Source organism: Eleutherodactylus coqui, unplaced genomic scaffold (assembly GCF_035609145.1).
Source record: "Eleutherodactylus coqui strain aEleCoq1 unplaced genomic scaffold, aEleCoq1.hap1 HAP1_SCAFFOLD_34, whole genome shotgun sequence".
Taxonomy (NCBI): domain Eukaryota; kingdom Metazoa; phylum Chordata; class Amphibia; order Anura; family Eleutherodactylidae; genus Eleutherodactylus; species Eleutherodactylus coqui.
Window position 1 is genome coordinate 737,245 of NW_027101931.1, and position 21,240 is coordinate 758,484.

At 46.9% G+C, this 21,240-nt stretch overlaps 1 long non-coding RNA gene across 1 annotated transcript in view; it reads left to right on the plus strand.

Moving 5' to 3' along the window:
* The window catches only part of LOC136593671 (uncharacterized), a 28,900-nt gene extending 7,771 nt beyond the window's left edge, over positions 1 to 21,129 (plus strand). The window contains exons 2-3 of the long non-coding RNA XR_010788283.1: positions 20,674 to 20,805; positions 20,954 to 21,129. This is a non-coding gene — a long non-coding RNA (uncharacterized lncRNA). The remainder of the gene's footprint in view (positions 1 to 20,673; positions 20,806 to 20,953) is intronic.
* Positions 21,130 to 21,240: the final 111 nt, after the last annotated feature.

The following is a 21,240-nucleotide window of genomic DNA, read 5'->3' on the forward strand; positions in this document are numbered from 1 at the left end:
CGCAGCATTATCCGCCCCCGTACCAGGTGTCTGCGTGTACCTGCTTCCATCCGCAGCGTCATCCGCCCCCGTGCCCGGCGTCTGCGTTTACCTGCTTCTGCCCGCAGCATCATCCGCCTCCGTGCCTGGCCGGCGTCTGCGCGTACCTGCTTCTGCCCGCAGCGTCATCCGCCCCCGTGCGCGGAACCCTTGTGTACCTGCTTCTGGCCGCAGCGTCATCTGCCCCCGTGCCCGGCACCCGCGTGTACCTGCTTCTGGCCGCAGCGTCATCCGCCCCCGTGCCCGGCCGGCGTCCGCGTGTACCTGCTCTTGGCCGCAGCGTCATCCGCCCCCGCACCCGGCGTCTGCATGTACCTGCTTCTGTCCGCAGCGTTATCCGCCCCTGTGCCCGGCGTCCGCGTGTACCTGCTTCTGCCCGCAGCATCATCCGCCCCTGTGCCCGGCCGGCGTCTGCGTGTACCTGCTTCTGCCCGCAGCGTCATCTGGCCCTGTGCCCAGCGTCTGCGTGTACCTGCTTCTGCCCGCAGCGTCATCCTCCCCCGTGCCCTGCATCTGCGTGTGCCTGCGTCCGCGTGTACCTGCTTCTGCCCGCAGCGTCATCCACCCCCGTACCCGGCGTCCGCGTGTACCTGCTTCTTTCCGCAGCATTATCCGCCCCTGTGCCCGGCCGGCGTCCACTTGTACCTGCTTCTTTCCGCAGCATCATCCGCCCCTGTGCCGGCCGGCGTCCTCTTGCACCTGATTCTTGCCATAGGAAAAATGCAACAGCATCAGCTGGTGTAGAGAAAACAAATCAACAAGCCTTTATTCTCCCCTGGTGAGACAATGGCGACGTTTTGATCCTAAATCATATCTTTGTCAAGCCTAATTTGCGCTACTGTACGGAATTGGTCTGGTCCGTAAGCGGCTGTTGCATCGTTCTTGGGGGATCCAACCACAGGAGTGGTGTTTTCTTCTGTGTGCTGCTGGAACGTATTGCTATAATGTACCTGCTTCTGCCCTCAGCGTCATCTGCCCCTGTGCCCGGCCGGCTTCCGCCTGTACCTGCTTCTGCCCTCAGCGTCATCCGCCCCTGTGCCCGGCCGGCTTCCGCCTGTACCTGCTTCCTACCGTCAGATCTGCGCCGTCGCTGGGTGATGACACTGGTACCTGCGACTTTCTTGCAATGTCGTTGCAGACCGGGCCGCGGGTCAGATGGCTTCCATAGACTGTGACATGGCCAAGAAAATCGTGCGAGATCGGTGCATTGCGAGACAAATCTCACAAGAGTATAAACCCCATTCTTTTGAATGGAGTCGTATGCGAGAGAGCGTCCTGCGGTGTCGCCTCTGAAGTCGGCGCGCAGCACAAACGTCTGACCCTCCCCCCCCCTCAGATTGCTGCACACGCACTCTCCTATATAAGTGTACTAGCTAATTTGGTCCTGGTGTTTATCTGGTGTTCACACGGACAATCTTATGAAGTCGAGGTTACTTTAGATAAATGCGTTTTGTTTTGCTGAGATGATAACTGTCTCATATATCGTGGGGTGCAGATATGTTATTAGTTACATTACATAGGAATAGTCATGCCAAATTTCAAGTTTGTGCAGTACAGATGTGTGTTGTTAGTTACATTACATAGGGGGTCACTTACTTTTATGCATAGGATTGAAAAATCAAGTTGCAACCCTTTAAATTTCCAATATTTAGTACATAAAGAATGGTTATGGCAAATTTCACATTTGTGCGGTAAAAATTTGTGTAATTATTTGTTGCATCGGGAAGTGAGAGAATTAGCCCCTTGAGTGGCACGCCCGGAAATTTTCCGGGACGAGCTCCATTGCTCATAGCGACATAGCCCGGAAGATTTCTGGGCTATGTATCACTATGGGAGCTGCAGAGCACAATGCCACAAGCTGTGACATTGTGCTCTGCCTGCACAGACCCACAGAGAACAAAGCAAGGGCTTTGAAAAACCAGCAGAAGATATTGCCGACATGCCGGCAATCTCCTGCTTTGTTTACAGGTTGCCATAGAGACCATCGGCTTGTCAGAAGCAAGCCGATGGTCTCTGTGGCAGGGAGAGTTTGGTGCTTGGCTGTCAGAGGACAGCTAGGTACTAGCTCTTACAGCAGAGATCAGAGAAAACCTCCAATCTCTGCTGTGTTAACCCTTTACATGCTGCAGTCTATGTGACTGCAGCATGTAAAAGGCTGTCACTGCAGCATGTAAAGGGCTGTCACCATCGGACCCCCGGAATGTGATCAGGGGGTCCTGATGGGTCCCTGTGGAAGTCCCCTAAAGGGACAAAAAAATAAAAAAAATAAAAAAAAAGGAAAAAAATTATAAAAACACTTGTCTCCCTTTACTTTGTAAAAAATCAAAAATACAATCACACATGTGGTATCCATGCGTCGTAATGACCCAGAGAAGGAAGTTAATGCATTATTTAACCCCTTAATGACATGGCCCCTTTTTTTCTTTTTTCCCCATTTATTTTTTTCCTCCCCCCTGTTTAAAAAATCACAACTTGTCCCGCAAAAAACAAGCCCTCATATGGCTGTGTCAATGGAAAAATGAAAAAGTTATGGCTCTTGAGACGCAACTGCAAAATTAGTTGAAATTCAATGATTAGACCATTTTAAAAAACCTGCCCTGGTGGGCACGACAGGGTGGTAGGAAACCCGCCACTCAAGGGGTTAGATTCCGTACATAAAATTTGGACGCTTGTTCTTTCTACGACATCGGGAAGTGAGAGAATTAGATTCTGTACGTCAGTTAGTGATGGCTTTCATCTTTTATATATATATATATATATAGATGGCAGATACGCACACCGCACTCTAAAGTCAGATTTTCTGCCGCACGCAGACTGCAGAGGGCGACACCCTTGGATCGCGGGAGCAGGTGAGTACCAAGAGTATGGGGAACGGCTACCGAAGCAGCCGGCCATAGCCTATTGGAGAGCCAAGTAGTATTTCCATAGTTCTCATTGAAGTGAATGGGAGCCACAGGATTCCGTGTAGCAGAGCGCACTGCGCCATTTATAGAATGTCCGACATCACAGAGGCTGCATGGCTCACTGCTGCACTTCTTGTTCTTGGCTCCTGGTCACTTTCCATGGCAGCTACGGGCGCTGTACTCTCGGCTCTTGCTGACAAGTGTCAGAATAGTCACCAGGTTTTCCCTTCTTGGCCATGAAAAGCTGTAATGGGAATCCCCCTCTGACGATGCGGCCCCTCTTAGGCCTCAGGGATCGGCCATTTACATTTATTGATTTTTCATCTCCACAGAAGGGAGATGAAGGGAGGAGCACAGTGTGCACCTAGGATCAGCAGCAGCGCTTCGGCGAGGAGTTAGGGGTAAGTATATGGGTCTTAGTGGGGCACTATTACTACTGGGGCTGATATAGGGGATACTATTAGTAATGGTGTCCCCTATACCGCCCCCAGTAGTAATAGCATTACAGTGGGGTGCCACTATTGCTACCGAGGCCGCTGTTGGGTGTCACTATGAATACCGGGGCCGCTGCAGGGGAAAGGTGGGGGTTCTGTATTTCAGTAAGAACATCTTAGTAAATGCTGGAAACACACAAGAGGGATGGAATTAGAGGTTTCTGATTGACACGTGAGGAGGAAACTAAATACGGAAACGATGATGGTGGAAAGAGTAAAGAAGTACATTTATGTATTGGCAAAACATGTGTTTACTGAGCATTTAGGCTCGGTTCACACTGGGCGGATTCCAGGCGGAAATCTCGTGGTTTGGCCGCAGCGAAAACCCGCAAGATTTTCACCGGGAATCCACTGCTTCAAAACCCACAGGACTTAGCTGCGGGCTGTTCCGCTACAGCCGGCTCTCCCATAGAGGAGAGCGCGTCCGCAGCGGAAGAAAGAAAAATGAACATGCTGCGGACGGCAAATCCGCGCCGCAACGCCGGCTTTGCCATGGTAGATTCGCCGTCCTGTGTGGACGGGATTTTTGCGGCAAATCCGCCCAATGTGAACCGAGCCTTACTGCTTGGTGGCCTGTGTTCTTAAATAACCCCATTATAATTTCTATCCCTCATTAGCTATTTCTTGATACCCCTTTCTAAGTAGACTGTAAAACTATAAAAACTAATAGACTCAGGCACCGTCCTCCATGGTTGTGCCTTAACATGACTTATGATTTGGGGTTAAAGATGATTTATTTAGTAAAGAAGCAGTTGTTCTCCTGGGTCTACAAGGGGTGATCTGTGGGGTACAGCCAGGATGAAATGCTTAGCAGGAATTAATAGTTTTGTGTCAATGTAGAATCTTGCTCTTCTAATCATTCAGTGATCACTGCTTACATCTGATGAAGGCTAAGCATATGGCCTTCATCATGGATATCTATAGTGGTCTTCCTATTTCCGGCTCCCTTGCTTCCCTCATCATAGCCATAGAGTTAAGGGAGGTTCCAAGGAAATATTATTGATGACCTATCAATAATAGTTGATCGGCTGGGGTGCGCCACTCGAGATCCCAGCTGATTGGGCGCCCACTTTCAGTACTGCAATACACAGGGGTCGGAGTTGGCTCTGACCCCCGTGGAGTGGCCAGTGCTTATAGTTGTAGGCGCAGGTGTCATTGATTTTAATGAGACCCCAGCTTGCAATTAGAAGTGCTGGCCACTACACAGGGGTCGGAGCCAACTGCTTCCACTCCAACCCTTGTGCTTTGCGGCGCACCCCAGCCAATTAAATATTCGTGGCCTAACCTGAGGATAGGTCATCAATAGTATGTGCGTGGAAAACCTTGTTCCTCAGATATGCTGTGCGTGAGAGATCAGAGCCTTTCAGGTTTTACAGGCACAGCTCCAAACTTGTCTGTGCATGGCGTCTGGTATTGCAGCTCAGCCACATTGAAGTGAGTGGAGCTGAGCTGCAAAAGCAGACGTGGTGCACAGATGAGAGTGGGACTGTGTCTTGTGATCATAGGGTCCCAGGGGTCAGATCATTGCAAACGACACATTGCTGACATATTGTAGGGATAGATCACCAATATGCAAAAGTATCAACACCTTTGCAGAGACTGAAGACAGCTGTATGTAAAGGCAGGTGAGCCTAAGGCTGCCTGCAGATGGCCGGGTCAAATCCCACAGCGAGAATTCGGAAGACCAATGCGGAACTCGCCTCTCCTGCGGCTCCGGCTCTTAGATGTGCCGGCTGCTGGCCAGCCGACGCATGCGCGGAGCAGAACCGGGGCGCCGAGAGAGACATTTCTGTGCGGGCCTCTGCGAGATCTGCTCGCAGAAATAGAGCATGCCACGATTTTTATTCCGCGTGTATTTTCACTCGGACAAATCGGGGCCGTCTGCATAGGATTCTGTTTTGCAATGCAATCCTATGCAGGTGTCCAGGGGCGGAAATTCTGCGGAAAAATCTTGACGCAGAATTTCGGCCCGTGTGCTGGGGGCCTAAAGAATACCGGTGTGATGGATGTTACTATCAGCAGCAGTGATACATTGGAGGTTTATTCCCCGCTGCTGCAAGTGGTCTGCAGAGAGGTCTCCTTCCTGAAGATCACCCCATCGAGCTGCTCTGATTGGCAGCTGTATCGGCCTCCTGGTTGGACACTGCGGCTGTCAATCACTGTTCTTGAGAAGCCCAATGGACAGAGAGGACAGAACTTCAAGAAGACACTTGGGGCAACTGGCAGCGTGGACTAATAGCTGATGATGGCTGCTGCTGACAGTAACCTCCTCCATACAAGTAGCCCTACTTCCCTGCGCCACAGCCGGCACCAGGGGATACATAGTGAACATGTATGTATACAGCTGTCATTAAACTCAATGATACAATCCGCACCTGCTCTTTCCTCTTCCCCTCCGCAGAGTGTGGCTGTCAGGGTCTCTTTCTTCTCTTGCCTAATGTAATGATGAAAAGCGGCTATGTGTGCTGCGGGAGCTGGCAGTGCTTGCAAGGCTGCTATCCCCCACAGCTGCTCCTCTGGAGGTGTCAGGCCCCTAATGACGCAGCCACCCAGTGACCCAGCCATGGCCCGCCATGGCCCGGCCGTGTACGCGTCCCAACCGAGACTCCCGACTCCCATCACAGGCTGCCTGCTGCTAGTCCAGCGTTCCCAAAAGCCCATTGTGCAAGCGCGTCATCATTGTCTCTCTGCGAGTCTGCTGCATCATGGCTGCCTGCAGCAGACTATATTACAGGCCAGCGTTTTTGTCACAGCCTGCAGTCCCCGGGCCCCGACAAAAATACCGGCCTGTAACAGGGTCGGTAAAGAAAAAAAAATACCTGCACAGGCCTGGCGGTAAAAATACCGTCCGAGTGGCAACCCTACCGCTGGGACCACTGCAGGGGGTCCCCATTACCGCGGAGGCCACTGCAGGAGGTCAGTATTACTGATGGGGTATGTTTACTCGTGGCGGAAATGCTGCAGAGTGTCCTCAGCGGAAATTTCCGTGGCAAATTCCGCAGCATTTCTGCATCCAAAAAGCAGTCAAAATCTGCACCCTGTCTAGTTTAAAACAGCCCCATCCTTGTTATAACGACGGGGTAAAATCATACGTGGTGATAAGCCCTGCCCCCTGACGTGTTGGCACTATGCCATAAATAAGTGGGTTTTGGTTTGCACTTTGGGCATTCGGTCTCTAAAAGGTTACATCACTGCTCCTGCACACTTGCGTTTTTCTTGTGCGTTTTTTCACGCGATATCACTGCGTTTTTTTTTACATAATTGTCAATGGGACTTTCAAATGTTAAAAAGGCATCGCACAAAAATCCCAAAGCACTAACTTGTGATGCGTTTTTAACATTAGAAAGTCCCATTGACAATCGCGTTAAAAAAAACGCAGCAATATCGCAGTGTTAAAAAAACGCAAGTGTGTTTGAGCCTTTACAGGGAGCCCGTCGGCTGGATCATGGTGTCCAGACTACAGGCATGATGTTATAGCGCAGGAGGCGCTGAGAGGGTTAATGTATAGTTTTATGGGAAGACATTCAGTATTATTTGTATTCATGTCAACCTCTGCACATTGTGAGCTGAACAGTCAAGTGGGCGGTCCTATCAGTGATTGACAGCTACCTCTGTATGTACAGTCATTCAGATAGTTGTCAATCACTGATAGGACCGCCCCCTGGACTATTCAGCCCACAATGTGCAGAGGTTGACATGAATAATATACAAGTTAGGCCGGCTGCACACTGGTGAGCCCGTTCCTGCTGTGGCATCCGTCTGTGACCCCGGCCGACGACCACGCAGACCTGCATTATCTGTAATGCTGATGACCACGGAGGCTCGGCGTCAGTCACGCGCAGTACAGATTTCTTTTTTCAATATTTGTATTTGCCGTGCCGTCGCTAGAAGATGGCGTGGGAACCCACAGCCCATATGTAATGCCAGTTCTGTCTGATACTGTCTGATCGGCAGCCCAATCAACTTCAATGTAGGCCGTCCGCAGCAAAATAAAGCATTCTGTGATTTTTCTTTTTTCCTGCGCTCACGGGATACGCAATTCGTATCCGCGAGTGTGAAGGAAAAAGCAAAAGTATCTACCCTTCAATGCATGCGATTTGCTGTGGATGCTCCGTACGGACGCAGACCGGGGATTCCGCAATAGTAATCCGATCGTGGGAAGCCGGCCGTAAAGCTATATATCTGCTCTATAACCGGCATGTTCGAGCTGACAGATACCATGTAAAGGAGTTGTTGCAGATAAAGGTCTCATGTCCACGGACCGCGTGTTTACCGTGTATTATGCGTGGGCCACACAGCTGCGTGATACGTGGTAAATAGAGTCCATGAAGGTCACTGGACTTTCATTGATCCATACATGTGTGCCTGTAGATACTTCATATCGATACATGAGATATAGATGGCGGCGTGGTCTATTATCCTGTACCCCCCACACCGTGATCCCTGTACATTGGTAAAGGCAGCGTATGAAATGCCGTCTATACGCAATAGTGAAACAGAGAGGGGAATAAATTCCCCCTGCATATCTATGTGATCCGCGGGTATACGCCTTGCGCCCGCAGCCATGCGCAGTCTCTTGTTAAAGCGCTGCGGGGAGACCAGTGTTTAGCGCTTCGTTGGGGGGCATGAGCCGTTATGTGATAATGGGTTCCTCCATGAGACACCTAGTCTCCTCTGCCAGACGGCCGCAGGTCTCCTACCGGCAGCTCTGGGTCTGCCCAGTGACATGGTTACAGGCTGCAGCCGTGTCCCGCACATGGGCTGCAGCAGCTTATAACGGAGCTTTATGGGGGCGGGAACACATGGATTCTGCCATTTGTTATCTCGATGACTTCAGAACTTTTCTCTGCGGTTTGGTACAACAAAACTATAAATATTTTAGGTTTCCCACTTTTTCTCCCCCAATTATTATTTTAAAAATTTTTTTGCTTCGCTGCATTCAAAGACCCGGAACTTTTATTTTTCCACCAACGAGGCTGTAAGGGATTGTGTTTTTTGTGTGACGAGCTGCAGGTTTTAGGCTGCGCTCACGGGACTGATTTTCAGCGCAGTATCCGCAGCGGACGTCCCGCTACAGATCAGCCGCGGAATGCCTGCCTCTAAAGCCGCGCCGTTTGTGGGGGTGTTATTCTGAATCCCTCTGCGGAGCGCACCCCTTCATTGAGAGGCCGTGCGTTCTGCCTTGGAGACGGCCACATAATTGACATGTTGCGGGTGTGAATTCCGTGCCGCCTGTCCGTTTCCGCACGGGTTTTGGGGAGGTTATTTCCGCGGCATTTTGCTGCTACTGTAAATGCAGTTTACCTGGCAATTCACAGCCTTAATGGTCCTGTTGTGGGGTACATGTAATATGTTGTAGAACTCGTCTTAAAGGAGTTGTCTGAGTGGTTTATAATCTAAACCTGTTCCCCATGCAGTAGCTGAACTGCCCGCCATATGCTCCCCTCCCCCGCTCAGTCCTGTTATTGGGGGTCACAGGCTGCTGTAGCATACCCGAGTATTGTCCCAGACTGCAGCAGTAACCCGTGGTCACACATACGGTAATGTAGTGCCCTCTGTAGCATATCCGAGTATTGTCCTGGACTGCAGCAGTAACCCGTGGTCACACATACGGTAAAGTAGTGCCCGCCGTAGCATACCCGAGTATTGTCCCGGACTGCAGCAGTAACCCATAGTCACACATACGGTGATGTAGTGCCCTCTGTAGCATACCCGAGTATTGTCCTGGACTGCAGCAGTAACCCGTGGTCACACATACGGTAAAGTAGTGCCCTCCGTAGCATACCCGAGTATTGTCCCGGACTGCAGCAGTAACCCATAGTCACACATACGGTGATGTAATGCCCTCTGTAGCATACCCGAGTATTGTCCTGGACTGCAGCAGTAACCCGTGGTCACACATACGGTAATGTAGTGCCCTCTGTAGCATACCCGAGTATTGTCCTGCACTGCAGCAGTAACCCGTGGTCACACATACGGTAATGGGTTTGGTTTTATTGTGGTCTCACAGTATAATATGCAGTTGACAATAATAAGCATCCTTTCTAGTGGTTGTCCGCTAAGGCTGTTGGCGCTCATGCAGAGCGTTTACACTGATAGACTCTCCGCTGGATCGCAGGCTTCTCACTCAGCGCTTCACCTTTCTGAGCAGGGAGCATTTAGACAGAACTACAAGCGATCAGCAATGGTTTTTAGGCTGACTGAAAAGTCAGTGTGAAAGCCTGTGAATGGAAAGTGGGCGATTTTTGTGCCTTTAATCTGCACGATTATCACTCACATTCATTCATTTGGACAAATTAGAGCAATAATTGTCCCGTGTAAATGGCCCATAACCAGGAAAAAGTTACAATAGACGAACCCCCGGGTCTCCATGGCATACACATGCAGAAGAGCCGCTGACATCGGAGCGCTGAAAAATTGTTTAAAAAACCTCTACGCAGAGTCGAAGGGTTGCAGGGAGATCTAGTGGATTAAAAGAAGACGCTCGCAGGAAGGCCGTCCAATTCATGATGTGGGACAAAGAGGCCTCCAAGGCTGACCAGGACTTGTCAGAGTCGCAGTAGCACCAATGTGTAACCCCTTCCCTCCACAGGACTTAAGGGTACATCCTGGCAGCAGAGTACTTCCTGCAACTGGACATACCCTTATGTCATATGGATAGTGCGAAATCAGAAGAGATCTTGCGCTATACGGCACTGGGAGCCGGCTGTCACCAATAGCTGGCCTCCCTCTGCAACAGCCTAGGTTGCGGCATGGGAAGGGAGCGTGCTCCTTTTGTGACATCATTGAGCTCTCGCGATGTAATCGCAGAGTGCCCGGCTGGTTGCCGGGTATCCTGTATTACCACTGCCTATGATAGCTATAACAAGCGATACGGCATTGCAAGGGAGAAGTCCTGCAATGCCTTATCATAGCGATCATCGGTGATATGATGTAAGTCCCCCAGAGGAAGACAAATGGTGTGTATATTAAAAAAAAAAAAAAAAGATAAAAATAATGTACATTTTTTTGTGCTTTTTCTCATATTGGCATAAAAATAGAAATAAAAATTCCTCATATTTGGTATCATTGTGTCCATAACAACATGTACAATAAGTTTAACATGCTTTTTATTCTGCACGGCAAAAAGCGTAAAAAAACGCTAAAAAACTGAGGCAAAAATGCTAATTTTTAGCGTTTTACCTCACAAAAAAATGCAATAAAAGTGATCAAAAAAGCCATATGTACCTGATAATGGTGCCAATAAAAACTACAGCTGGCCTCGCAAAAAAGGAACCCTCACAGAGCTCCGTCCATGGAAAAATAAAAAAGTTATAGAACTTTGAATGCAACGATTTAGAAAAAAAAGTTTTTCCAAAAAAGGGTTTTATTGCAGAAAAGTGGAAAAACTTAAAAAAAATAAGATTTTTTTTCTCGTTGTAATCTTACAGGCCCGCAGAAAAAATGTATTGTGTCATTTATGCTGCATGATTAACGCTGTAAAAAAAAAAAAAAAAACTATGGCAGAATTGATGTATTTTCTCTCCCTGCTATCATACGTTCAATTTTAGAATGAGACCGAGCTAAATTTTAGAATGGTAGCGATGACACGAAGGCATTATCCAGCGCCGATAGTGTTAAGATCACATTGTCTGGAGGGGCGTGGCCTGGCCGAGCGCTGAAATGGCCGCTTAATCTCAGAGCTCCGTGAGCAAAGACTTCCTAAAGCGACAAAAAGCACTTGGATCGACTGCCAAACACCGGGAAAAGGCTGATACCGGGCTGCGAGAGGTGGTGGAGACGTGGCAAGCCGTTCGGCACCTTATACAGAAGCCTGGAAGTACTCTTCTACCCGCACGTTCTCCTACAAGCTTTAACACCAGCAGCCCCTTTGCAAGCTCCCTACGGGCCGGAGAGAGGAGAAACGGAGCTGCTGCCCGACTCCTGTACATCCCAGGTCCTGCTACAGCGATCGGGATAAGAGGTACACTCACTGCTACCGCGCTGTGATACTCCACAAGACGTCCCACTTCCCACACAAACGTCTGGTCCCCGCGCAATCTCCTGCACACCACAGCTCCGGCGGCCCCGTCTCAGGTCACCTCAGTGCCGGGGGGAGGGGGGACAGAGCCACCGTCTGACTCCTGCACTTCCCGGGTCCCGCAGCAACGATCGAGGGGAGGGGGGCATCCACGGCTGCCGCGCTGTGTTACACCACAAGCCATCCCGCAACCCACACAGACGACTAGACCCCACGCAATCTCCTGCACCCCACAGCTCCGGCGGCCCCATCACAAGCCACCTACGTGCCGGAAGGAGGGGAGACCGATCTGCTGTCTGACTCCTGCACATCCCAGGTCCTGCTGCAGCGATCGAGACAAGAAGAAGCTACTAAGTTACATCACCTGTTTAAGGCTTTCTCCTGGAGATGTCCCGACGCAGAGGCCAGCGTCCGCATCCAAAAAGGCTGGATGATTTTTTTCTCAGCGCCGACAGCCAGACAAGCCCTTGCAGCGAGCGCTCCGACTTCTCCCTCGTCCAGCGCGGGAAGCAGAAGAGAGGGCTCTCTCTCACCCCCAGCTCACAGAAGATCCCCATCAGAACTCTCATCCAGACAAACGGTGAGTGAAATTGCCGACACACCTGCTTCACACAGAAAGGCAGAAAAAAGACACAGTAGTGCCCCACAGCATGCCCACAAAATGGCGCCCGGCACTATCAAACATATCTCACAGGAGAATTCTGCACTAAATAGCCCAAATAAACACAAAATAGGGCCCCAAGATCGTTCTTCACCGGAGCGCTCACCATACATCTTAGAAAATGAGATACAAGTACCTCCTGCACATAATAAAAATGCAGAAAAAAGGAATAGCATATCCTCACATGCTGCCCACAAAATGGCGGCGGCTTCTTCTTTACTCCTGTTGGAAGACATGTCTCCCACAGTAAGCCCGCTCAAACAAAGACCCAAGATAGATGATATATTAAACAAAGAGCAACAAACCCCATCTCTAAAAGAATATATCACAGCTCTTCCTTCGTCCTCCCAACCAGCATCTGAATCATTTATTAAAGAGATGGTAATCGCTTTAAGCGACTCCCTACAACTTAACTTCAACTCCTTGAGAAAGTCCCTGAAAACCACAATAGAGGACATAGAAGAAAGAGTATCACACACAGAAAATAAAATGGGAGAATTCTCGCAGTCGCATAATGCACTAATAGATGCGCATTATGAGCTGGTAGATGAAGTTGCCCAACTAAAAACAAAAATTGCGGACATGGAGGACAAGAACAGGAGAAACAATATCAAAATCCGTGGAGTCCCGGAAAATATTATAACATCTGAGATTCCTGCCTACTTAAACCGCCTAATGGCTACTTTGCTTCCTAATGCCTCCAATCTAGATCTATCTATAGATAGAGCGCATAGATTACCGAAGCCTAGATATCTTGCCGAGTCCATCCCAAGAGATATCATCGCAAGGGTGCACTTTTTTCAGACAAAGGAAGCTTTAATGTTAGCAGCGCGGAAATCTAATCCGCTACCAGCTCCCTATGAAAATATTCATCTATTTACGGATCTATCTAAAGCCACAATGCTGGAAAGGAAGAAATTCTCTTTAATTACCATGGCTTTGCGCCAAGCAAAAATTCCTTACAGATGGGGCTTCCCGACTAAAATTCTGATAAGAAGAGACGACACTACCCACGTCTTTCTCAATCCAGAGGACGCTACCCAGATCTGCAGAAAGTGGGGCATAGCTCTCCCCTCGCCACAACACCATCAGCCTCCACCGAAAAAACCTCAAGCAGTAGACCAAGAATTACCCTACAAATGACTACCACTAAAGAAGAGGAAGTCTTCTCCTTTAAAAATAATTGGTGGCTGAGCTCGGCGTTTTCCAGGCGAACTTTTTCCCCCCACCATCATTGTACAGGTTTCTTAACCTGAGACAAATTCTACTTCGTCACTTTACATCTGGAAAGTGATTTGTTTTCTGTCTCTTTCAAACTTATATTCTGTAACGTTATAATCTGTGAAAATAGTTCAGCTCTATTAAGAAAGTGTTAACATTTTGCTGTACAATAGCTAGTTTCTAGTTACTTTTTACAGTAGTAAATTTTACTTGCTCTCAGGTCCAAATAACATAGAATCTTCCACGTCTCAACTCTTTAAATCCCAAACATAACAGAAAAAAAAAAAAAAAGCCAATTAAAATTCTCTCTTTAAATGCGAACGGGTTGAATTCCCCCTTTAAACGTTCCTCTCTTTGGAGGGAAGCTGTATCTTCTAGAGCAGACATTCTATGTGTCCAGGAGACCCATCTCACTTCCCCCACTTTTCCAGTATTAACCCACAAAAAGTTCCCCAAGATCTACACAGCATGTGCCCCTAAAAAGCAAGCAGGGGTCCTAATAGCATTCAGAGATACTATCAATACCGAAATTCTCACACAAAATGCGGACTCTGGAGGTAGATACCTTATTTTGACAGGGAAGATAAACTCCAAACCTTTCACTCTAGTGAATCTATATGCACCCAACCATGCCCCACTACGTTTCCTAAATAAAATAATGAGGAAGATCAGGAAATGTGAAACGGGAACTTTAATAATATGCGGAGACTTCAACGCAGTCCCCGACAAAATACTTGACTCGTCAAGAGGACTCCTGAGATCCTCCCCCTCCCTATTACCCTGGCTACAGAAAGAGAATCTGTTTGACACATTCAGATGTCTAAATGCATCTTCGAAAGAATTCTCATTTTACTCGGCCAGATATAAGGCTTTTTCCAGAATAGACCTTATTCTAGTCAACAAAAACGCTCTCCCGTGGCTTAAAGAAGCCCAAATAGGCACAATAACCTGGTCCGACCATGCCCCAACAGAAATTTCCATAAACTTGGAAAACACACAAGAAAAAGCAAAAACATGGAGGAATAATGTATTTCTCATGAAAATTCCAAAATATTGCGAAAAGATACTAACGGACCTTAAGGAATATTTTGCAAAAAACACCACCCCGGAAGTATCCCCACTAACCATATGGAATGCTCATAAAGCATATATTAGAGGAACCCTAATCAAAATTAGCTCGCATCATAAAAAGGAAAAAATGAAACAGTTGAATACACTTACTACACAAATAACCAATACAGAACAAATATTACAGAAATCTCCCACAGAAGACTTGCATAAAGAACTTTTTGATCTTAGGCATAAACTTAGAAGTATTTTGCTAGACAATTACGACAGAGAACAAAAATCTTCCCGAGCCACTTTCTATATTTCAAACAATAAGCCCTCCCGCATGTTAGCCAAAATAGTTAAAAAAAGAACTCAAAAATCTTTGATTCCCTACATCCTGGATCCAAAAAACAAAAAAACAAAAATTTACCATCCTACTCAAATATCAGAAGCCTTCCGACAATATTACAGTAAGCTTTATAACCTAAAAGATGATGCAGAAACACCCCAACCAACAACCCAAATAATAGACTCTTTTTTGGAAGAGATAAAGCTCCCATCCCTTTCACGGAATCAGCTTCTCCAACTAAACATTCCCATAACACCATTGGAACTCAAAGATACCATCCACTCTCTAAAACCCCAAAAAGCACCCGGACCAGATGGTTTTTCAAACGATTATTATAAGGCTTTCCACTCACCGCTCACATCACACATGGCAGAAGCATTCAACCAAGGCATACAACAACGCTTTTTTCCCCCAGAGATGTTGGAAGCAACGATTGTGACCATACCCAAAGCAGGGAAAGATCCCGTCTCACCCGCCAACTTCAGGCCCATATCGTTGCTCAACTGCGACATAAAGATTTATGCCAAAACAATAGCCTGCAGACTCCTAAAAATTCTACCCAACATAGTCCATTCGGACCAGGTCGGCTTCACTAGCGGAAGACAGGCATCGGATGCGACTAGAAGGATCATAAACCTGATCCACAAAAACACTATCACACACACTCCTTCAATTCTGGTCGCGCTTGATGCGGAAAAAGCATTTGACCGCCTCCATTGGGAATTTGCTTTTTCCACACTCAATAAATTCGGATTTAGTGGCACTATCTATAACGCAATAACTGCACTGTATACAAATCCATCCGCAAGGGTACTAGTTGACGGAACCCTATCAAATTCATTTCCCATTACCAATGGTACCCGTCAGGGTTGTCCTTTGTCACCGCTCCTGTTTACGCTGGTCATGGAACCTCTAGCTGAGCATATAAGAAGTAACCCGGACATACAAGGTATCCACGCAGGATTCCGACAACATAAAATTAGCCTATTTGCGGATGACATCTTACTTTCTCTCACTAGTCCACTACATTCTCTCAGGAAAGTCCATCACACCCTTACTAAATTCGCAAAAGCATCCTTCTACAAACTAAACATTACTAAATCCCAAATTTTAGGCATGCATATAAACGACACACTAAAACAAGATATTAGGAAAGAATTCCCCTTTCAATGGCAAACTAAAAGTATCCCGTATTTAGGAATAAAACTATGCTGTCCTATTTCAGAACTAGCAAATGCCAACTACCCCCCCCCTGCTAAAACAACTACAAAATGAACTAGACTCCTTCAGCAAACGGCCTCTATCTTGGCTGGGAAGAGTGATATCATATAAGATGATTATTTTACCCAAAATTCTTCACTTTTTCCGAACCCTACCATTACAAATTCCAAAACAAACAATTGAAAGCTTCCAGAAACAACTATCTAAGTATATTTGGCAAAATAAAAAACCAAGAATGGCATTATCCACATTATCATTAAACAAAAACCAAGGAGGATTGGGTGTCCCTAACTTGGAATCTTATCGTAAAGCCACGATCCTTAGCCAAATACCTTCCTGGCTACGGCATAACCCTAACTTAAGCTGGCCAACTTTAGAACTAGAGCACAACAGTCAAAGACCTCTATCCCTCCTTCTACATGCTCTCACTCTAACCACATTCGCCCCCAACCTTAAAAAACATCTAATATTGTCTGGACTCTCACCCCCGATGAAAGCTTCAATAGAAGCCTGGAAAGAACTCCTCCTAAAATCCGAGAGAAATTCTCCCGTTACCTACTACAACATACCCCTTAGAGCACTAGAATTTCTTATACCCAACCTTAGGCTAACTCCATGGATAAACAGTGGAATTCACTACATCTCAGATTTGTTTTCTAAGGACCATCTGTTATCCTTCCAAGATCTTAGATCTAAATTTCATATCTCAGCAACTGAAGGATATAAACATATGCAAATTGCATCGCTTCTTTACGCACAGAATATTAATTCTCTGAAAATCCCAAAAGTAGTGCTTTCAATATTAAACAACACCCAAATGAATGCAAAGACTAGATTTTTCTATGACATTTTCACTGGTATGTTGAGACCTTCCAAAAAATGCCACTTATTAAACTGGGAGAAAGATCTAGAGCTGGAAATTCCCAGAGATCAATGGCTGAAAGCCTTCAAATGGGCTGGACAAGCCTCGCGAGGGGCAAATTTGATAGAAACCCATTTAAAGGTACTCACGAGGTGGTATTTTACTCCAACTCTTCTGAAATGTAGAAAATTAGCCCTAGATGACAAGTGTTGGAGGGAATGTGGGGGGCAGGGATCCCTGCTTCATATTTTCTGGTCATGCCCACAAATAAAACCCTTTTGAAAGGAAACCTTCCAATTATTGCGAGACGTGTTCAGGGGGAACTTTCCCTTTAGCCCGAAACTGGCCCTCTTTCTGATAGACCCAGGTGGGATAGACCCCCACTCTAAAAACCTCATAGGACATATCCTATTAGGTGCAAAATATCTAATTACTAAAAAATGGAGGTCCGAAATCCCACCGAATCGCTCAGAACTTATTAATCTGATAACTGAACATAGTTCATATGAGAAAATACTTGCTTTACGCAGCGACAGGATTTCTAAATTTAATGAGACGTGGAATCCATGGTTAAGAAAATTCTCAAAATTAGAATAAAGTTCGTGTGGTCCTATGTAATATTTGCTGAGTAAGTTTCACTTACAGGCCTTGTTCCAGGCCTTCTTTAAGTTTTTGTCTATCAATATATTTTAACCTCCCCTCCCTCTGCTCCCACCCCCCCCACACCTCCCAACCCCCCCTCCCCCCCCTACCCCATGTGCTCCCGTATTAATACTCACCTACTTTCTTCTTTCTTTAGAAAATTAGAAAATGCTTTGTGACAAACTTCTAGCTGAGTTCTTTACTCCAACCGACTTATAATGTAATTGGATCCATATTATATGTCACTTATTGATGTGATTGTTTGTAAAGTTTAATGAACACAAATTTTCATGTAAGCAAGCTTTTCAATAAAAATTTATTGTTGAAAAAAAAAGATCACATTGTCTGGGAATAAGTTTATTTTGTATGGAATGCCCTAAGGGGATCCCCTTAATTAGTGGGTTGGATCTTATTGATTCTGCTAGGGATTCCATTAGTACAGAAAAGATTAAATCGGAGAGAGGGCCGCTCTGGTGAGTACCGTTGTCTGACGGGGATGTTTAATGGCATTTAAGAATGAATTTAGGAAAGAGATCGGACAAAAGTTACTTGGGGAGTCTGGAGATTTACCCTCCTTTGCAAGTGTTATAATAGTTGCTTTGAGGTTTTTGGGGGGAAGGTGACCTGAATGTATTGCCTGATTGAAGAAGTTCTGAATGTGCAGGAGTAGAATATGTCAAAAGGTCTTAAGATATTCATTTTCAAACCCATCTGGACCCGCAGCTTTGCCCACTTTTAGAGATTTGATGGTTCTATTTCCTGGTCTGAGATGGGATTGTTGAGACCTTGAAGTTGGGATGAGGTGAGATGCAGGGGGGAAATTTACATCAAAAAGTTTTCAACAAAGTGCTCATGAAGTTGTGGAGTGTAGCTATCATTTGAGAGGTAATACAACTTGTGGCAATATTTACTGAATTTGTCAGCGATGCCTTGGGGGATTTAGGATTCTTTTTTTTTCCTGGGAAAGGAGAAAAGGAATTCTAGCTTTAGCCCGGACCCCCTTGACCACCTTAGCCATGAGGTATACTGGCTTTGTTATGGAAGTTGTAATATGACATTTTAGGTTTTTTTTATTGTATTTCTCGTGGTCTAACACTAGATGTACCTGTAAGGCCTCATTCACATGAGCGACAAGGTTGTGTGATTTTGTCGTGTTGCGATAATGCGACAGATCACGTGTTCGTTCAGCCCATGCTTTCCAATGGGTGAATTCACACCTACGATGTTTTGGAGTGTGCGACATCCAGACACAAAAACCTCACGGGTCCCGCGATATGCACGCGACTCATGAGGTTTTATTGCCCATGTTTCCCTATGGAGCCTTCCTCTCTGTTGCATCACACGAAAACGTGATTTTTGTGCGGTGTGATCCAACTTTGACAGTAGGGAATCCTACTATCAAAGCCCTAATCTAAGCCCTATCTGCCGCTTCTCCCCGGGTTCCCGTCACTGTTCTTCTTCATCTCTTCTGCCTGGGGATTGAAAAATACCCACCTCCTGGAAGTGCTGCCTCTGATTGGCTGACGCTTAGCCAATCACAGCTATTTATCGAGCATTGGCACTGGAATTTTTTTTAACTGTGGCATCTGACCCAATTGCAATGCAGGAAGATGGCGCAATAACTAAGCTGGACAACAACAGTAGCAGAAGAATACTTTATTCCACAGGAGACACAAAGCATAGCAATCAGTCACAAAGGATATAAGATGATTGTTACATAGTCTGTATAAGAACTTTGTGGTTAAAATAAGGCCTAATGCCCACGCCATGACGGGCTCCGCCAGCGGAATACGGCAGCAGGGTCTGTCACAGCGCCACCCCCTCAAAGACCCCATACTCACCTCCCGGATCTGCAGTGCGAGGTATAGTGTGACGGCTGGCTACCATTGACTACAATGGAAGCCGGCCGTGCCTATTCCCACGGCAAATAGGACATGCCGCGGGTTATTTCATGCTGCGGAATTCCGCTGTAGAATTTCGCAGCGTGAACATTGAGCTGTTAGATTCAACAGAACCTAATGGCTGCAGTGTAACGCTGTGGATTTCCGCCGCGTTTTATGCGTCGGAAATCCGGCCGTGGGCATTAGCCCTAATGGTAGGCGCTTAGCCTGGCAGTTACAAATCCACTTCCCAGCTCACCCTGGGTTCACTGCCCCTCTGTACAGACTTCTAGCTAGTGGTCCAGAACCATTCCACCTTAGTAGGAACACTTCCTGAAGGTGACTTTCTCCAGGCCACATCTTACAATGACTCATCACCTAGTTCAACCGGCAAGATATCGGGGGTTTTGAAGTATCTTTATCCTTGTTAGACTCCGTTTTGGTCTTGTACACCGGTCAGTCTTAGGCTTTCAGGCACTGTTGCACATACTGCCATTACATGAGTACAGCAACCACGAGGCACATGTTGGAGACATGTTATAGTCTCAGGCTGTGGCCCTGAGGCTCCCTTTCAGTCTTTCTACGAAATATTCACAGTGTGATACCCTTTTGATTGAACACAAGAAGCAGAATTGCTGACAGGTTATATCTTCCTCTTCTCTTGTGTCGTCCTCCTCTTCTTCTCCTCTCGTGGCATCTTCTTCTCTCGTGGCGTCCTCTTCTCCTCTCGTGGCGTCCTCTTCTCTTCTCGTGGCGTCCTCTTCTCCTCTCGTGGCGTCCTCTTCTCCTCTCGTGGCGTCCTCTACTCCTCTCGTGGCGTCCTCTACTCCTCTCGTGGCGTCCTCTACTCCTCTCGTGGCGTCCTCTTCTCCTCTCGTGGCGTCCTCTTCTCCTCTCGTGGCGTCCTCTTCTCCTCTCGTGGCGTCCTCTTCTCCTCTCGTGGCGTCCTCTTCTCCTCTCGTGGCGTCCTCTTCTCTCGTGGTGTCCTCTTCTCCTCTCGTGGCGTCCTCTTCTCTTCTCGTGGCGTCCTCTTCTCCTCTCGTGCCGTCCTCTTCTCCTCTCGTGCCGTCCTCTTCTCCTCTCGTGCCGTCCTCTTCTATATGGGGATGTGTAGCAATCCACAACAGGGAATTTTGGTCAATTTTGTTATGCTTTGTTTTTTAAAAATAAAAATTGTATGGGACACTGGGTGGTGGTGGAATTAGCAAGGAGAAGGGATTGTGGCTAGGTTTTGACTATAGCTTGACTACTCCTTCAACTGTATTATACTGTATTGTCCGATGCAACTTATAAAATATTTTTGAACCATATCTTTTTCTTCTCTCACACAGATCTTGCCTTGGTGACCATGAAAGGACTGCTGTGACCCCCAAAATACAGCAGCCCCTTCATACACATGATCAGTGAGAATGCCAGCGGTCTGACAGCACCAATTACATACTTACGGCATATCCAGGCTATATGTGAGTGTTACTTCACCGGACCCCTGTAAACTAGATTTTACGATCAGAAATAGAAAAAAATGACTCAGACCAAGGGTAGTAAGTTAAATAATGGAACATTTATTTTTATTCTATGTGTTTTGGTTGTTACCTCCCATCACTCACGAAGAGGGAACAGCAACACGCAGGACAGGAAAAATCCCCAGTGGAGGAAACCTGCAGGGAAACCATGGCTGCTGTACTGCCCTTCCTCTGGGCATACTAAGGGAGGTAACACTATAACGTGTGTAAAGTGAAGGCTTGTCACTATTTATGGTGACTGCGTGTGACTATTTATGGTGACTGCGTGTGACTATCTATGGTGACTGCGTGTGACTATCTATGGTGACTGCGTGTGACTGACTATTTACGGTGACTGCATGTGACTATCTACGGTGTGTAATGATGATGATTATT